This window comes from Panthera onca, chromosome X (assembly GCF_046562875.1).
Source record: "Panthera onca isolate mPanOnc1 chromosome X, mPanOnc1 haplotype 2, whole genome shotgun sequence".
Classification (NCBI taxonomy): Eukaryota; Metazoa; Chordata; class Mammalia; order Carnivora; family Felidae; genus Panthera; species Panthera onca.
In genome coordinates, this window is record NC_138357.1 from 38,892,016 (window position 1) to 38,910,719 (window position 18,704).

Consider the following 18,704-nt stretch of genomic DNA (forward strand, 5'->3'; position numbering starts at 1 on the left):
AGCTGTGGGGTTTTTTTTTCACATATGATCTGTATTACGGAATGAATAAAAATCATGGAAATAAAAGGCACAGCATAGGGAATATAGTCAATGATATTGTAATAGGTTTGCATGATGACAGATGGTAGCCACAGTTGCGGTGAGCACAGCATAACGTATAGAGGTATTGAATCACTACGTTGTACACCTGAAACTAACGTAACATTGCATGTCAACTATTCTCAATTTTTTAAGAAGATCTTTAAAAATAAAAGAGAGAGGGGCGCTTGGGTGGCTCAGTGGGTTGAGCGTCCAACTTTGGCTCAGGTCCTGATCTCGCATCTTGTGAGTTCGAGCCCCACATTGGGCTCTGTGCTGACAGCTCAGAGCCTGGAGCCTGCTTCGGATTGTGTGTCCCTCTCTCGCTCTGCTCCTCCTTGCTCATGCTCTCTCTCTCTCTCTTTTTCTCTCTCTCTCAAGAATAAATAAAACATTAAAAAACGTTTTTAAAAATAAAGGAGAGAAAATGACCATTACTAGTGTTGGCCAAAGATATCTAGAAACTGAAAGAAAATTCTAATCTCTTCCATAACACTGAGGGCAGAAGTAGTAAGATGCTGAGGGAAAGAAAATATTCTTACAAACAGCTCCTTCTCCCCCTCAGGTTAATCTGACTTTTATGCTCCCACCTACTTGCCCAGAAGGGGCTCCTTTCCATCACTGAGGCCCCTCTCTGGGATCTCTTGGTCATCCAATTTCAATATTCCTCCCTTTACCACCTGCCTTTACAATTAGGCATCCCACATCTCTTTCCCTGAGGTGCTTAACCACACAAAAAAGGGTAGCAAAATCATAATAAGACCTTTTAAAAAAGAATGACCGGTACATAAAAGCCCAACGGTGCCTCTTAGAAAATGCACGTACACAAAACCCCACCAAAAAGGTCTGACTCATGCTTAGGAGATGCAACATGCAACACCTGAATAGATTTTTCTAACTTAACTGGCAAAACAAAACAAAACAAAACAAAACACTCCTTTCTGAATCTCCATCCAGGTACATATAGTTTTCACCCCAAAAGGAAACACTTTGGGTTATCACGAGAAATCATTATACCAGTTCCAACAGAACGTAGATGACAGAATTCACTGCTGAAAATGCTACCACCATGTGTACTTTGTTGTTTCCTGGTTATTAATACGATACATTTTGCCTCTGAATCAAATGCTTTTACGTATGCCAAGAAAAATCGTGAGTTACAGGAAGTCTAACAGACTTAATTAGCGAAGAGTTTAACTTAATCCAGTGGTTTTGCAGTAACCCGGACCAAGTCAGTTTCATTCCCCTCATTTAATGGGAAGTAAGTGGTCAGAAATGGCCTTTAGCAATCTTGTTAGAGAAAGGGCACATGCTGTAAACAAATAAGGCTGCTTCTCCCAAAGTAGAAATGACAGGCTGAGGTCACTGTGATTGTCAATGGTGCTTTTTGCATGTAAGTTCCTTTTAGGTATATTACCTGTGGCTTTCTACTTTCTGTAATTACCTTTCCTAACGGTCAGAGTGCTGTTTTTCCTTCCTTTTACCAACCAGCATGCTTGGAAGAAAGTCATTCGTGGCCCCTCGAGTTTGCCCCGTAAGTGTATTTGAAAAGGCAAAGCCTCTTAGCCCAGCCAAATGCAACAGATTGGAAAAGTTCACCATAGAAACGGAAGGCCTATTACATGTAATAACCAAGCTCTTTGCAGCCTGATCCTAAGCCCTAGGCCATAATTTCAGAATGAAAGAACCTGTAAAGGCTTCAGAAGATAGCAATGAAGACGATTAAGGGATTGAGAAGAAGATCTAGGGGGAAAGGTTAAAGGTGTTAGGATTATAAGGATGATTTAGCCTCAAGAGGAAAAAAAAAAAAAAATGAAGGAAGCCGACCAGCTGCTCTTCCTTGCTATTGATAGCACAGAATAAATGAATGGTAGCAGGAAGCACTTTAGGTGAGATGTAAGAAAGAACTTGGTCACAACGAGTCTCCTTAACCACTGAGGTCCATTCATTCTTCACTCCTAAAACATGGGTAGAGCCCCAACCACATGCTGGACTGTGTGCCAGGCACTGGAGAAGTTCAGTGTCACAAGAGAGAAACATGCCAAATCGATCGTTACAAGACAGCGGCATGTGTTCTATAACACAAGGAATTTGGAACGCTTTGGATTTTTAAAAAGGCGATAGGGTGGGGACATCTGTGTGGCTCAGTGGGTTAAGCGACCAGCTCTTGATTCCGACTCAGCGCGCGATCTCGAGGTTGGTGAGTTCCAGCCCTGTGTCTGGCTCTGCACTGCCAGGGCGGAGCCTGCTTGGGATTTTTTTTTTTTTTTTAATGTTTATTTATTTTTGAGAGAGAGAAAGTGCAAGTGGGGTAGGGGCAGACAGAGAGAGAGACACACAGAATCCGAAGCAGACTCCAGGCTCTGAGCCATCAGCACAGAGCCCGACGCGGGGCTTGAACTCACAAACTACAAGGTCATGACCTGAGCCGAAGTTGGACACTTAACTGACTGAGCCACCCAGGTGCCCCTGCTTGGGATTTTCTGTTTCCCTCTCTCTCTGCGTCTCCCCAGCCCCTCTCAAAAATACATACATACACACATACATACATACATAAAACTTTAAAAAAAGGTGATAGGCGTGCATATAGCATAATAGTATATATTGCCTCCAGAGGGGTCGGAGGGAGCACCCAGTAATGAAGTACATTGATATTTCTGGAGCACAAACACGAGAACATTCACGCAGGGTGTGAGAAATAAAGACTGTAAAGAGCCGCATCCCAGTTCAAGTTTTGCTGCCAGATGAGTTTGCCATAAACTTAAAAAAAGGCCCTCAGTTTTCGGAGCTTTTTGGGCTTCGGAATGATATGTATGGGACTGTGGATCTGTTTAAGGGGAATCTGGTTCAGCGGTGGCACTTGGGAATGACAGGGACCTTCTGGCGGCAGACAGAGCGTATGTCTCCAATGTGCCCCAACTCTGCTGCCTGGGTCCCGAGGACACATTTTGAGGAAGATGGCTGTGTGTGCGTGTGTGTGTGTGCGTGCGCGTGCACGTGTAACAGGGAACCTCCTCATTGCTCCTCAGCTTGAGCCCACCTTCAAGACCTGTATATACAGTGACCCCTGGCAATGCATCTCCAAGGAATGAACGAAACGGTCGCCAAATGGTTCTTGTTATCGTTATAATGATTTCAAATATTTGGCCCTGTAGCGCCTAGGAACAGGCCCACGGGTTTTCGGAATAAGCATCCTCACGTGGGGTTTGCAGGGTGTGGTAGAATCCCTGGGGGGGGGGGGGGAGGTCGTGTCTCCGGCCCCGGTGTTTAAGGTGTGTTCTGTGAGGAGCAGGGGCAGGGAGACCGGCTGCCCCCTCTGCCCTCTCACGCCCATTCCAGAGGATGACAGAGCTCGGCAAGGGATAAAGAAAGCCCAAAAGCCTACAGGAAGGGGCTTCTGAGGGCCCGGTTATGTGCACTGAGGAACCCCCAATTGCCTTCTACCGACCAAGCGCCTTCACTTAGGGGCTAACCTCCTTGAGGAGAAACACTCAGTGAGGTCTGCCATACCCTCAGAACTTGTTTGCCTACTGAAGCCAAGGGGCGAAGTCCTTGAGCTCCCCCTCCTTCTGTTGCCAGTCCGAGCAAGGAGACCCCTCCCCAGGGCCCGTTTTCGGCTGCCACCTACTCGCAACCCCCACTTCCGCTCGAAGCTCAGAGAAACGCAGTCCCTCTTTTTGTCTTTAGACCCCCACAGAAGCATGTCCTCCACCCGGGTCCTCGTCTCTGCCCTCTGGGAACCCCAGCCCACATCATTTCAGGATGAGCTCAGCCCCACCACCACTCCCTCGGAGGCCTGGCTTCCCAACCTTGGTGATGCCAAAGCACACAACCGTTGCGACACACAGGGTCCACCCTGGGCAAAACGGAGCCGGCGCAGCCTTCGGTCGGTCGGCTGATTTCCTGCACCCTCAGGCCCCGCCCCTGCTCGCCGGGCCTTCCTCTTCCCTGGGGAGTCAACTCCCTATAACCCTTCCCTCTCCTCTCCCTGACAGGAAAGGCTCTAATAAAGCAATTTGCCCTCAGACGTAAAGAATAATCCTGCCTTGCCCAGGCGCCCCCACAGTTGGACTCACGGGAATCAGGCACCGATGGCGGGATTTGTGACAGGCCTCCCAGGCAACAGGGAGAGATATGGGGGCAGGGGGACCAGCAGCCATCAGCCACCAAGCTCTCACCTTCCACATGTAAGATGTCCTGTGGCAACGCTCCTCAGAGGAATGGACTGCTGGCTGAACCGCAGTCAGGTCATACAGTCAGAGGAGAATATCTGGGGTTGGGGTTGACCTGGCTAAGATGTAGTTTTTTGTTTGTTTGGGTGTTTAGTTTAGTTATTATTTATTTTGAAAGAGAGACAGAGAGAGAATGAGCAGGGTAGGGGCAGAGAGAGAGGGAGAGAGAGAGAGTTCCAAGCAGGCTCCACGCTCCACGCAGAGCCCGATGCAGGGATCCATCTCACCAACCGTGAGATCATGACCTGAGCCGAAATCAAGAGTCGGACGCTCAACCGACTAGCCACCCAGGCGCCCCCCCTGCCGGATGTAGTTTTGCCAAAGGTTGAGGGTGCTGGAGGGAGGGGATTGGGTAAGGAAGAGGAGATTTTGAGAAAAAAAAAAAGATACGTTGGTAAGAAGAGGGAAAAGAGAAGTGAGGGAAGAAGCAGTGCAGGAAGAAAAATCTGGAAGGCAGTGGAGTGTGAGCCAGAGGACTAGTGAAAGTGGACTGAAAGAAACAGTTTGAGTGCTTATTTTGTAGCGGACACTATACCTGTGTTGTCTCATGGCATCCTCACAACAACCCGTGGAGATGACATCTATTATTAGATCCATTTTACAGCAGAGGACACAGAGGCTTTACTGTGGTTAAGCAACTGATAGCATGTCACACAATCAGCGAATGGTCTCACAAGATTCAAACACTTGTCCATCTGACTCCAGAGCCTTCAGCTATCACCACCTCTTGACCGAAAAGGGAGACCAAATTTAAAAGCCCTGGAAATAGCCTCTGAAGATAAGAAAGGACTAGGACATTCGTTGCTTCATTCAACATATAAGCCCTGAATCCCTCCTTTATGCCTCAGAGAAGTTAGCCATGAATAAATCAGTCCTTATTCTCGAGGAGCTCACCCTCTAGCGGGCACAAATCCAGCATACGACTCCCATACAATGGAATACATTATAATGGGGGCCGATCGGGGAGGGCTAGTGGGGCACCTGAGTGGCATTGAGAAAGCATCACAGAAAAGACATTTGAGACAGACCTGGAAGGACAGGTGAAAAGCGGCCATCAGGAAGCAGACAAGGAAAGCAAGCGTATTCCAGGCAAAGGGAATAGCATATTTAAGGAACAAAACATGGCAATTTGAGGAGGAGCCGGGATGGTGGGGATCGGTGTGAGATTATACTGGAGGAGAAGTCAGCAGGGGTAGGGTATTCCTGAGTGACACCTCTGAGCAGAGACGGATGACATTTAAAAGTTAGAGTAACTAGAGTGACATGGGTATTAAACAGTTAGAAAGGACCCAGGGCCATCAATAGTAAGTAAGGCCACATTGGGGCCTCTATGGTAGGGATTCCTTGTTTTTGGAATAGTCTTGGCAACCAACGTGAACATAGCCAGATAATTAGTACGTTAGCTAGTACTAAGGCTTTCGTGCTGCTTGAACATTTAGCCTGACAGTCTAGCTCTATCTGGCATGCGTACAAGATGTGTGTAGAGCGGCACATAATACTATTTTACAGAAGCAATTTTATAAATTGCACCCATATCGGTAGGTAAGAGGGTCTTTACCATCCTGCCAAAACTTGGGGATCTATTCCACAGATGGTCGGGAAGGAAGAGTGTAGTATCTTTATAGCTCCCCTTACGCACATGGGCCACGACCACATCCATAATAGTCCCTAATCAATGTTGAATTGCTGTAATGAAGTCTGTTGAATTGAATGTCTTCCCTCTGAAATTTGATCCCTGTCAATTTCTTTAAAACGTTTTATCTAATAATTCTAATTAACTCACCTCTTACCCTTAGCCCATTCGTTGCTATCGCTAATAACGTCAGGTATTCTCAGGTCAGAGAAGGAGCGTTTTTAAATTATCTTTGGACTCCATAGAGCTTCCTCTGGGTTAATTATCTTCCGATTCTCCCTGACTCATCCGTGGTCATCCCACACGATAGTCTTCATGCTAGCATGGACTTTATTGTCTGACCTGTTGTTTTTCTGAGCCTGCCGAGTAAGAGAATCAGTGATGCAGACTAGCTACACAATGAGGTTATATTAATCATTTATTTGTAAGTGAAACAGCTCACCTTTCACATCAGCTCTCCTAATATGTCAATTTTTAACACATCTAACATGAAACAACCCAAAGAAATCAGTTCCATCCAGGTGAGGGCCCGCAAGCAAATCTTTTTTAGAAAATTGTAAACAACAAGAATGATTTCTGTTTTCCACCACAGTTTAATCCTGACCAAAATCAGTGGGACAGAGTCATCTCTCCACCTGTCATAGGCTGGGAGGGCAAATTCAGCGTTGTGTTTGCAGGAAGCGAGAGCCCTGGGTTTCAGCTTTGGAGCCAGACCAGACTCTGTTTAAAATTCCAGCTTTACCATTTGCTTGCTGTGGGCCTCAGGCAACCTTTTCTTTTCTTTTCTTTTCTTTTCTTTTCTTTTCTTTTCTTTTCTTTTTTTACTTCATTGAGTCTAGATAAGTCGGGGGTAAAAATACCTACCTTGCAGGGTTGTTGTGAGAATTAAAAGTAAGCAATGGACTCAATTAGATACCAAAGGTGTTAAGTATACAGAACTGCATAAAACCCAGACGTGTCTGCACAGCTCTATGAACTCTCTATTTATGAGGGATGGGAATTTAACATGGATATTGTAGACTTCATAGAAAGACAGAAGTATGCACAAAAGAACTGTAGTTATGTAAAATAATCTGCTCCCCCCCCCAAGGATTTCCACTTCCTAATTTCTTGAACCTGTGAATGTGTTCCCATTACATAGCAAAAGGTACTGCGCAGATGAAATAAAGCTTACTTGGCCTTAAATAGCGGGAGATTATTCTGGATCACCCAGGTGGGCCCCGTGTAATCACATTGGCCCTTCAAAGCGGAAGAAGAAGGCAGATGGGTCAGTGAGAGAAACTTGACTATGAAAGAGAAAGCAGAAGAGACTCGAAGCATGAGGGAGACTCAATCGCTATCACAAGCTTTAAGGAGGAGAAAGGGGGCCACGAGCCAAGGCACCGAGGCAGCCTCTAGAGGCTGGGGTCTACCCACAGCTGAGAGAGCAGAGACAGACTTCACTCCCATAACCACAAGGGAACCAAAGGCTACCGACAACCTGAACGGGTGGGAAACACGTTATTACTGAGAGTCTCCGGATAATTTTCAGCTCCACACACCAAAAAGGCATATGGAGCGAGAATGTGCTTAAAACAGTGCCTGGCAGCAAGCAGACGCTCATTAAGTGGAAGTTACTGCTATTGCAACTCGAACTCTATTGTTACGCAGAAAGAACCCCAGACCGTGAGTCAGGAGACTGGCTCTACGTTCTTAGCTGTACCACTAATGAGGCAAAGACATTGTTCCCTCTCTAGACCTCAGATGCTTTGTGAAATGAGGAGATTTGCTGAGGGACGGCTAATGGGTCATGCGGGCTACACCACCCTCCTCCTCAGTGTCCATGACAGGCATCAGTCATTCTTTTCTGATGAGCAAACATACAGACTTAGAATCATTCTTTTTTTTTTTTAATGGTTGTTTATTTTTGAGAGAGAGAGAGAGAGAGAGAGAGAGAGAGAGACAGGTTGTGAGCGGGGGAGGGGCAGAGAGAGAGGGAGACACAGAATCCAAAGCAGGGTCCAGGCTCCGAGCTGTCAGCACAGAGCCCGATGAGGGGCTCAAACTCACAGACCGCGAGATCATGACCTGAGCTGAGGTCGGAGGCTTAACAACTCAACCAGCCAGGCGGCCCTAGGTTTAGAATCATTCTTAATGCTGGGCCCCAAATAGCCTATACTGCTCAACTAAAGTTGGCAAACGAAATGAAGCTTATTTTCCTTCCCTGAATTAAATAGCCCTAGATGTACATTCTAGCGCAAACATGCTGAGGTTGTGGAAAAGTGCTCCCTGACCCTGCTTGCAAGCCCCCTATGAGGCGAAGTGACGGGTTCCAGATTTAGAGAGTGACCTCCTACCTAACGAGATGGAAACGCATAATGTGATCTGGTGGTGTAATGCCCTAAGAGCAACCAGGTTTTATGTCTTTCTTCTGTCGTGTCCTAGCTCTGTGACCTTGGACCAGTCACTTAACCTCTCTGAACCTCGGTTTCTTCCCTTGCAAAACTGGACCTCGGATAGTTGGGTGAGATGTTAATATGTGAACGACCTCTGTAGCGTGTCTGCTGCTGTTCCATAAATATAAAAATGATGCAAAATTTTAAAAAGGTTCTGTTTTACAAACGGGCAGCAGGGCAACTACCTTGAAGGGCTGTGAAGATCTAATGAGACAAGGTGAGGGGAATCGTGTCGATTGGTGCTTTTCTTTTTCCCCTCCCAGGCATCTCCCTTCACCTACACATTTGAACTTGTCGAACACAAGTGTATGCTTTCTGGACTGTGAGGCCAGCAGGTTCACCTGCCTGACGACACTGCAGTTCAGAGTCTCCCTGCCAAGCGGAAGCCCTGCAGGCGACAAGGCTGGGTTTACACAGTCCTAGGAACCAATGAATGTGTCACACATTGCCACAGAGCAAAATGGCCCGCCTATCTTTGTTGGACTCTATGTACGGGGTGGGGTAGCGGGGGCATGTGCGGGGGAAGGTGAAATGAGAGAACTGGTTAAGAACTGTGTAGACTCTAAATAAGACTTCCGGATCTAATAGATCCAAATAAGTTAGTGGACTGGGGGGCAGACAGGAGGAGTGTATATTCAGCCATCAGGGTCCATGCTGAACGCAGGCCTATTTTATTTTTTTAAAAAATTTTTAAGTTTATTTATTCATTTTGAGAGAGACAGCACAATTGGGGAAGGGCAGAGAGAGAGAGAGAGAGAGAGGGAGAAAGAGAGAGAGAGAGAGAGAGAGAGAGAGAGAGAGAGAGAGAATCCCAAGCACGCTCTGTTCTGTCAGCACAGAGCCCGATGCAGGGCTCGAACTCATGAGATCATGACCTGAGCCAAAGTCAAGAGTCGGATGCTTAACCAACTGAGCCACCCAGGCGCCCCAGGCCTATTTTCCTCTAATTCCATCCCTTCCTTTTCCCCTTCCTTGCTCTACATTGCAGCATGAGGGGGACAGAGATGGGGTGGGGTTGGGGAACAAGTTGACCCTTGCAGGCTGTTTCCCAGGTTCTGGTGGGTTTGGCCAATGGAAGGCACCGGCGGGACATTGGGAAGCAGGAGAAAGAGGGAATCCAGTGTATTTCTTCCCCTCCCTCTCTGCTTCGTGTGATGTCCTGAGCAGTGACTGCCTCTCCCTTGTGTCTCCAGCACTGCCGACCCGGGTTTACTGTGGCTCCGGTTTCACCCGGTGGCCCAGCCCTTAGGTTCCAGCGTCGGGGCTCCCTGCCATGGCTCATCTCTGGGTTGCCTCACTGTCCTCTACTTGGCATCGAAGCTTGCTCCTCCTTTAAACACTCAGTGGTTTCTGTTGTCCCGGCTGGACCAGACCAATCAATGCCTGCATTAACCGACAGCAAGGATTCCTTCTTTCCACTAGCCAGCTTTCCCTGTGGAATGCAGGGCCCCAAGAGACCTATCTGGAAAACCTGAGTGGGAGATGAGGGAAGTGGAAGTCTAGGGAATTAGAAATGGAGGTTTGGGGCTCCTGGGTGGCTCATGTCTGACTTCGGCTCAGGTCATGATCTCATGTTCATGGGTCGAGACCCACGTCGGGCTCTGGGCTGACAACTCAGAGCGTGGAGCCTGCTTCAGATTCTGTGTCGCCCTCTCTCTCTGCCCCTCCCCCCCCACAAAAATAAATAACACACTTTTAAAAATTAAAAAAAAAAGAGAAAAGAAATGGAGGTAATGCTTGGGAGAGCCTGGGCTCCTAAGAAGCCTCTGGAAGGAGAAGGAAGCAAGAACAGAAAAGCAGCAGAACTAGTTTTGTCACTTCTGGTGTTTGCCCTGTCCCGGCCTGTGGATGCTGTAGGAGTCTTCTGTTTTGGCAGAGAGCAAGTCGAAGCCTAGAAAGAGAGGAGAGAGATGAGGGCCCCTGAGTTGGCTCCAGGAACATGGAAAGAAAAGGAGAAAAACTCTAGGGTGTGGCTGGCCTGCCTGTAGGTGGAGGCTGCATCCTAATCAGATGGAGGAGTCCAAGCCCAGAGGTCCCGCTGATCCCATGAAGCCAACGGGCCATAAACGAACTGTCCCAGGGCAAGGATTTGCTTGAGGCTGAGTGGCAACGACTTCGGTAGCAACAGAAACCATGCAGGGCTGTCCCCAGAACAGGAATCTCTTCATTTAATTGGCTTGCAAACTGTGTTTGGGGCTGTATATACCCAGCCACAGTGCTGGAGTCTCATTCATCTGCCACTAATTGACTGTGTGACCTTGTAAAACAGGGAGAAGGCAGTTTGGCCCCCTGGTTACCTAAAAGGACACATTGTGAGTACCCAATACGCATCCAACTGTAATTCTAGCTTGGAGGAGGTACAAGAGCAGATGTCTGAGAAATGCTTCCCAGTGAGGGCTGAGAAAGAAATGATTGTCGGTGTGGTTATCAATGACAATGACAATATTGTCATCGTATGTGAAAATAGCCCTAATTTTTTCAAATGCATGATGAAGAATGTAGAGGTAAATGATACAATGCCTGGGATTTTTCCCCCAACAATATTAAGGCAGAGCATAACAAAAACGAGAAAGAGAAGGGAAGATAAAGCTAACGTGGAAAATCTTGATAGTTATTGAATCTGGATGATGGGTTCATAGGGGCTCATTATACTAGTCTGCTTGTGTGTGTGTGCAAAATTTTTCATAAGAAATTTTTTAAACCATACGTTTCCAAGTCAGACTTGGGTGCAATCCCATTCATTCAGGCAACAAATATGTATGGAATAATACTGGATGGCAGATCCTGTGTTTTGACTCCACACTGGTGGGCACAAGGGGGCACAAAATAGACCAGGTCAAGATTTTTAAATGCAGGAAAGGCATTTAGCTATTAGGTGGCCAGAATAAAATGAGAAATGTCTACTTTGCCTGTCTATGCTCTTTCGAATCTGTCTATGCTCATGCTAAAGCAGTTTTTCACTGGAGAGGCATGAGTGCTCTGTAATGAATTCTCCCATGACCACTGGAGGCAGGAGCCACCCCAGCCTAGAAGGACACTGGAGCTCTCTTTTTGCCACCTCTGCTGCTGTAGCCAGTGCCTGGACAAGTAGGAAGCCCTCCGCAGAGAGGACCACTGCAATCCAGTGTGGGCTACATTTATTTCCGGGACACGGAGCAACTCGAAAGTCTCTCCCAGTCCTCATGCCTAGGGGATTCCAGAGCCTCCATTGGACACTCTGGAGTCACATGCGAATTGCCCTCTCCCTCCCTCACCAATCTCTGTCCCTCAAATCTGCACAGGATTGTGTAATTAAAATCAGGTGGGAGGGGCACCTGGGTGGCTCAGTCAGTTGAGCATCTGACTTTGGCTCAGGTCATGATCTTACGGTTCATGGGTTCAAGCCCCACATCAGGCTCACCACTGTCAGCGCAGAGCATGCTTTGGGTCCTCTGTCCCCCTCCCCCTCCCTCCCCTGCTTGTGCTCTCTCAAAAATAAATAAATGTTTAAAAATAAATAAATAGGGGCGCTTCGGTGGCTCAGTCGATTAAGCATCCAACTTCGGCTCAGGTCACGATCTCATGGTTGGTGAGTTTGAGCCCCGCGTCAGGCTCGGTGCTGACAGCTCAGAGCCTGGAGCCTGCTTTGGATTCTATGTCTCCCTCTCTCTCTGCCCCTCCCCTGTCTCTCTCTCTCTCTCTCTCTTTTTCTTTCAAAAATAAAAAAAGAAACATTAAAAAATAGTAATATTAAATCAAATCAAATCAGGTGGGAAATGAGGCCCCTCAGAAGTTAAACCTGTGTTTCAATCCTGGTTCCACCAACTTACTGGTTCCACCTGTAAGTAATCCTGTAATCCTGGTTCCACCAACCCTGAGTAAGTCACTCCATGCTCTAAGCTTCCATTCTCTCTTCTGTAAAGTCACGACAACATGGTCGTGTGAAGGTTACTGGGGAAACGCATGCAAAGTTCTTACACAGCTCCAGATACAAGGTAAGCCCTCCCAAACGTGTGTGCTGCTATTGCCGAGGGAGAGGTGAGAAAAGGGTCCATGCTCTGCTCTGGTGAAGCAGGGAGACAGGAGTTCAAGTGTCTCTGAGTCACAGCCTGATGATCGGGTGGCAGATCTCCTCTTTAATGTGGGACCTGAAGCAAAAGATCCAATGCACCTTCCCACTAAGCTACAGATAGCACAGAGGCCCCGGGATGGGGTGGAGATCCTCTAGCCTGGGGGCACCGTAGGATTTTAGAGGAGACCCAAGAAGGAAACCCAGATATGAGTGCACACCAAAGGTTTCAGGCTGATTCCCACAAGGTACCCCTGCAACAACCTTCATATCATTCCCTGCCTTCCAGGTCAAATGCTTTGCCTAGATCCCAACAGTTATCTAGAAGTTGCCCTTGGGTTGAGCAGGATCTTTGGCCCTGTGCTGTTCTTGATCCGGAAGCCCCGGCCACGAGCTCAGGATCTGGGAGTATGAGCATGTGGCAGGCCAGCACCAGCTGAATGAGTCCCATACAGCCCTGCATATGCACACTGGACGAATAGGGGGATGGTCTGCTCTCCTTGAAGGCCAAATAAAATGTCACAGGGGCAGCATTGTGGTACAGTTTACAGATTCCATTTTGCAAGCGAAGGAACAAAGGCTTGGAGAGGTTAGGTGGCTCGTCTGCCATGGTCCAACAAGGACACCAGACCTTGCAAGGGGCTGCAGGCCTTCCCATCCTCCGACTAACATTCTTGCCCTTGGCTTCCGTGCTGTCTTTGAGTGTATCTTGGTGGCAAGCAGCTCTCAGGCCAGGGGAGGCAAGGGAGAGGATGAGGAGAGAGAAAGGCGAGATTCCTGGAAGAAGAATTCCCCTTCTCAAGGGAGTGTGACTTGGCCGTAGTCTGTTTTCAACAAACACGTTGAAGGCTTTATTTAATTCATCAGTGAGGAGACCAGTGAGACATCACAACCGGTGTGAGGGAGAATTCGAAATAAGACATTTGTGCTCAGTTAAGGAGTGCCAAAATGAATTTACAAGTGGATGTAAGACAGAAAACAAATTGGTCAATATTCACAGCACTAATCAATTATGTTCCATCAGACAGTGGGCCTATGCAATCCCCAGAGCCTCCAGAACTACATTGAGAGGATATTCAGTAATTTCTCCGAAATCACAATGAGAGGAGGATATCCAGTCATTTCGTTTGCTCCTTTCAAAATCTTCTATAATGTTCTGGAAACTGCAGACATGTTGGGGGTTCTTGACCTGTCCATTGCTTGTAGTGAGGCAGAGGAATCTTTAGAAGCATGGATGGGGGAGAGGTAGTGGAAAGAGCATGGGCCTTAGGAGTAAGGGAGTGAGGGGCTCAAAGCCAGGTTTCTACTCTTCTTAATGGTGTGGCCTTGGGCAGGTTACTTTATCTCACTGAGCTTCGGCCTCCTCACCTGTAATATGGAAATAAGGAATGGTAGTATCTGCCTTATATGGTTGTTATGGGGATCAAGGACGAAGATAAAGCACCTGCTACATAGTCATTGGTCACTAATAATAGTCTACACCGAATGGTACCTGCTGTATGTCCGGCGGTGGGATAAGCAATTTACATGCCATTACTTATTTATTCCTTATGACTTAAGCACTGTTATTAGCCCCTTTTATAGGAGAGGAAAGTAGGGCACCTGGGTGGCTCAGTGATTTAAGTGTCTGACTCATGATTTCAGCTCAAGTCATGATCTCACGGTTCATGAGTTCGAGCCCCACGTTGGGCTCTGTGCTGACAGTGTGGAGCCTGCTTGGGATTCTCTCTCTCTCTCTCTCTCTCTCTCTCTCTCTCTCTCTCTCCCTCCCTCCCTCCCCGGCTCATGCTGTCTCTGTCTCTCTCAAAAAAAAAAAAAAAACATAATCTTAAGTAAAAATAAATTTATAGGAGAAGAAAGTAAGGCCCAGGGCAGTTCATTGGCCCAAGATGATCCAGCTTATTACTACTGATGCTCTCAGTACTTGAACCCAGGCAGTGGACTGACAGCCAATGGTCTTAAGTTCTCTACCGCCTCCCTGTTTTCCTGGGAGATGTGGTCTCTGGTGGGAGGCAGGCCCAGCAGTAGAAGGGCAATGTACAAATGGTGCAAATGTGGTCTTAATCCAGGAAGTGAGTTCCCTGCCAGCACATGTCCCTGTCAAGCAGTTGCAGAGGGGAGGCCAAGGCCCAGACCCTTCCATGTGCTATGTGTCTCCAGCCTTATGCTCGCAAATCCACCCACAGCCCGCCACCCCTGCTCACCCAATCACACTCATGGAAACTCATACCATCAAACATTTTGATTGACGCCTCCTCAGTGTTTCCCAGCTGCTTTCATTGTATGGGATACAGAGAAACACATATTTTTAAGGCCCGGAGACCCTTGCTGCCCCAGGTCCCTCCCAGTCCCTCCGAGGGTTGAAACAATCAATAACTTAGTACATTAACGGAGTCATTTTGCTGTAAGCCACAGCTACCTAGGCATAATAATCTAACTATATACATTTCCAGTCAACCACAGACTTAAAAATTGGTGGAAAATTGAGCACTTAAATCTTTCACTGCATTTTGGGCTTTGGAACCCATTTTCTTTCCACTTACACTCAAAGCTGGTAGATGAATAATTGCCTGATATTTAATGTGACGCGGTACATTTTAGACATGTTCTTTCAAATGTCTAATCAATATGAATTCATTTGTCATTCTTTCCTACTAGCATGGATCATAATAAACTCATCTGTGATTCATGAGAATGGTAAAAAAAGAAAAATAGCCCCATGGGAATTTTATCTTAATTCAGTATTACTGGTCTTTTCTAAGTGAAACATTACCCGTTTGCTCTTCTGAACAAAGAGTTCATTGATAATTGTTCATCAGAGGAGAAGCATAATATTTTTCGAACTTTTTTTCAGTCTTTGACAAAATCACGGGTAAAAATGGCCATGTCTGCAGGATGCCAAAATATCTCAATGAATACAAAGGAGGAGGTGATATTGTTCAACGACTAGGCTGTCGGGTGTGTGTAGCACTCGCCAACATCTGTTTGGCAAGAAAGGATTGACAGTATATGCTTCTCATCCACATATGATGGCTTTGTGTATATCAATGGCTTCTCACTGAACAACGTGGATGCCTCTTTTATGAGAGGATATATAGAAGCAACGAGAAGTTGAAAATGGAAGGCATAGACAAAGGGAAAATTGTGGCAGGAGACATTCTTAAGATGGTTCTGCCACTGCCATGGAGTTGTAGCCCGAGCAAAGGAATTTGCAAATTTTCTACGTTAAAGCAGTCCGGGAAGGCTGCAACCATGATGCAAAAGATTATGGTTACCGTTTTCCAAAAGAGGGAAGAGAAATCATTAATGTTAAATCACTTATCAGAAAACTAGTCTAACCAGTGCTTATTAATCCATATTCACCATAGGACCGATGTGGTGCCCCTGAGCATGATGGTCGGGGAAACAATGACTTGCCCATGGATTCAGCAGTCGAGGACCCATGTGGCAGTCACATGTACTCGTAATACACTATTCAATTGTAGCTCTGAATTGAGTGAGTGGACATTCACAGTCTCAGTGTGAATGTACGGAAAACCAAACAAGGGGATTTCATTATATAAAAGCAAACCCAGAAAAGCTCAGTAGAAACACTGCAGATCAATGGAAAGAACCTTAAAATCGTAGAAGGAAATTGGCGAAGAGAAAGCGCTTCATCGCAATTCTCTCCACTTCCCACTCGAGAGTGAACCAATCTCCTTTTGAAGTTGAGATTACTCTGCATAGCCACGTTCCAGTGGACAAAAAACAGGTAGAAGAGAATAGCTACTGGCTGCTTTTTCACCACTGAGGCTGGCCCAAGAGTAAATAACTTTCAACAACCATGGGAAATGGGGTGCAGGAAAGGTTTTCGAAGGGACACTGGGGAAAATTCTTTCTTGAAAGCTCTGGTGGTCAAACTCTAGATGAAAAACCAATTTTTCCCTTCTTGGCTTCACTGATAGGGTTGACTGGACAGATCAGCTGATGGGCTAGAGTGATCAGCCAATTTAATCACTACAGCTCAACCCCTCCTGGAGCTAGGCATGATCCAAGAACTCAACAGAACCATCTCTGTTGTGCTGCATGACAGCACGTGCAATTTCTACTAGCCCTGTGCTTTGTGGCTCTGCGGCAGTGAGGAGACCCCCGAGACCCTTTGGGCATATTCAATTCACTTAGCTTCAAGATATGCAGGAGGTCTGATTTCAAGATAAAAAATTAAAAAGCTACTTCATCAGCAGTGCTGATGTTGTCATTGTCATTCTCTGATGTAGTCAACTAGGTAATCAGATGTATTAACATCTGTATTTTGCCACATGATTGAATACTATTTTCACTTTGAAATAAAAAAAAAGACAGAAAGCTTTACACATTTTACTTTTTTAAATCTGAAGTTACCCTTGTGTGTGTGTGTGTGTGTGTGTGTGTGTGTTTATTTATTTTAATTAGAGAGAGAGAGAGAGCACGAGCAGGGGAGAGGGGCAGAGGGAGAGGGAAAGAGAGTATCTTAAGCAGGCTTCATACTTAGCTCAAAGCCCCATGCAGGGCTCGATCCCCCAACCCTCAGATCACGACCTAAGCCAAAATCGGGAGTCAGGTGCTCAACCGACTGAGCCACCCAGGCACCCCTACCCTTGTAGTTTTAAAGAGACTTTCACACAGATCTATTAGGGACCTTGTGTTGCATATATTTAGGGACCTTGTAGAAATTTAGCAACTGTTAATTTAATCTGAAACTCCATCAGCTTCTTTTTAAGTGACTGTTTAACATGGGGATGTATTTCAACTATATATCAGTGTGAATTTGCTGCAGCATCCTGCCACATACAATTTGCAATGTTTCTCTATTGGGTCATTTGTATTTTGTTCAAGTGGGGGAAAAAAACCAACACTAGTGATTAAATGGGAGACGGACACACTTCCAATGCTTTGTGGTAAACAAACAAGCTGACTCCGTGTCCTTGGTGAAACAAAACTTTTTTCTGAGGGCCAGGATTCAAATAAACACAGGATGTATCTATGACTCTCAGCCTGATCATTCCAGTAGGAATCGTGTTCTGCAATGACTTGACTGTCCCTCCCTTCCTTCCTTTCTTCCTTTCCTCCTTCCTATCAAACTCTCAGCATTGGGCTTCTCACCCTTCTGGCTTTGAAGATTGAATACTCCTAAGGGCATGGTAAATTCCAGATTAAAAAAAAAGTGTGTGTGTGTGTGTGTGTGTGTGTGTGTGCGTGTTGGCTGGGATTACTGGCTGCCAACATTTGCAAAAGAATAATAAATTTCAGTCACACCCATCTTCATGGGAGCAAGAAGTCAACTTGTGGCAGAACAAAATGGCAGAAAGAGGACAAAATCCCAGACCTTTCGACTCCCTGTCCAGGGCTACTTCCATTATCATAAGCAGCCTCACCTATTGATAAAATGTTCTGGCGCTTGGAAGTCAACCAACAAATATTTCCCAAGCCATATTCTACAGAAAACTAGCCAGACATTCATAAAGGATCCTTAGTCAATGAAGTCTGAGAAATGCTGCATAATCTATCTGCCCTTGGAGATTTGCAGTGCATGTTAGCATGTTAAAGGCTCTGAGAAGAGTTACAATAAAGAGCTGTATTCAATTTTATGTAACTCAAAGTTTCCCAACCTTATTAGACTATGGATCCTACTAACTACGGATCCTATTAAGAATGCCTATTAACATCTTGTAGGGTTCTATAGTGTGTCATTTGGAAAACACTAATAAAATAAATCAGGAACATGTGAATTAAACTGTACTTACTATGCTTTGGACACTGCTTAAGAAAATACCACTGGTACTAGAATCCAGACCTTCTGGTTTCCTGGCCAGTTCATGCTTTCCCTATGGTTCTTATTCTTCTGGTTGCTAACATTTGCTCAGATCTCTCTAACTACTCTCTGGAGACAACTACCTTGTTAACCTAAGGCAATGGTTCTTGAAATGTGATCCCTGGATCAGTGGCATGGGTACCACCGGGGAACTTGCCAGAAATGCAAATTCTTGGGCCCCACTCATTTCAGGCCTACTGAATCAGAAACTCTGGGGCAGGGTGCCACCATCTGTGCTTTACCAAGTGCTCCAGAAGATCCTGATGTCCCCTCCGATTTGAGAATCACTGATCTTCTATGGCAAGGCTTTAAACCACTTTCCCTACATCTGTCATTTCCTTTTTCCTCTTATCACTCAGAAAACAGCCACGATCAAGTAAGGTGCCTACCTAATAGTCCCTTCCATGTCCCTCCTTTAGAGAAAAAGATGGTTCCTCTGGCAAACAAA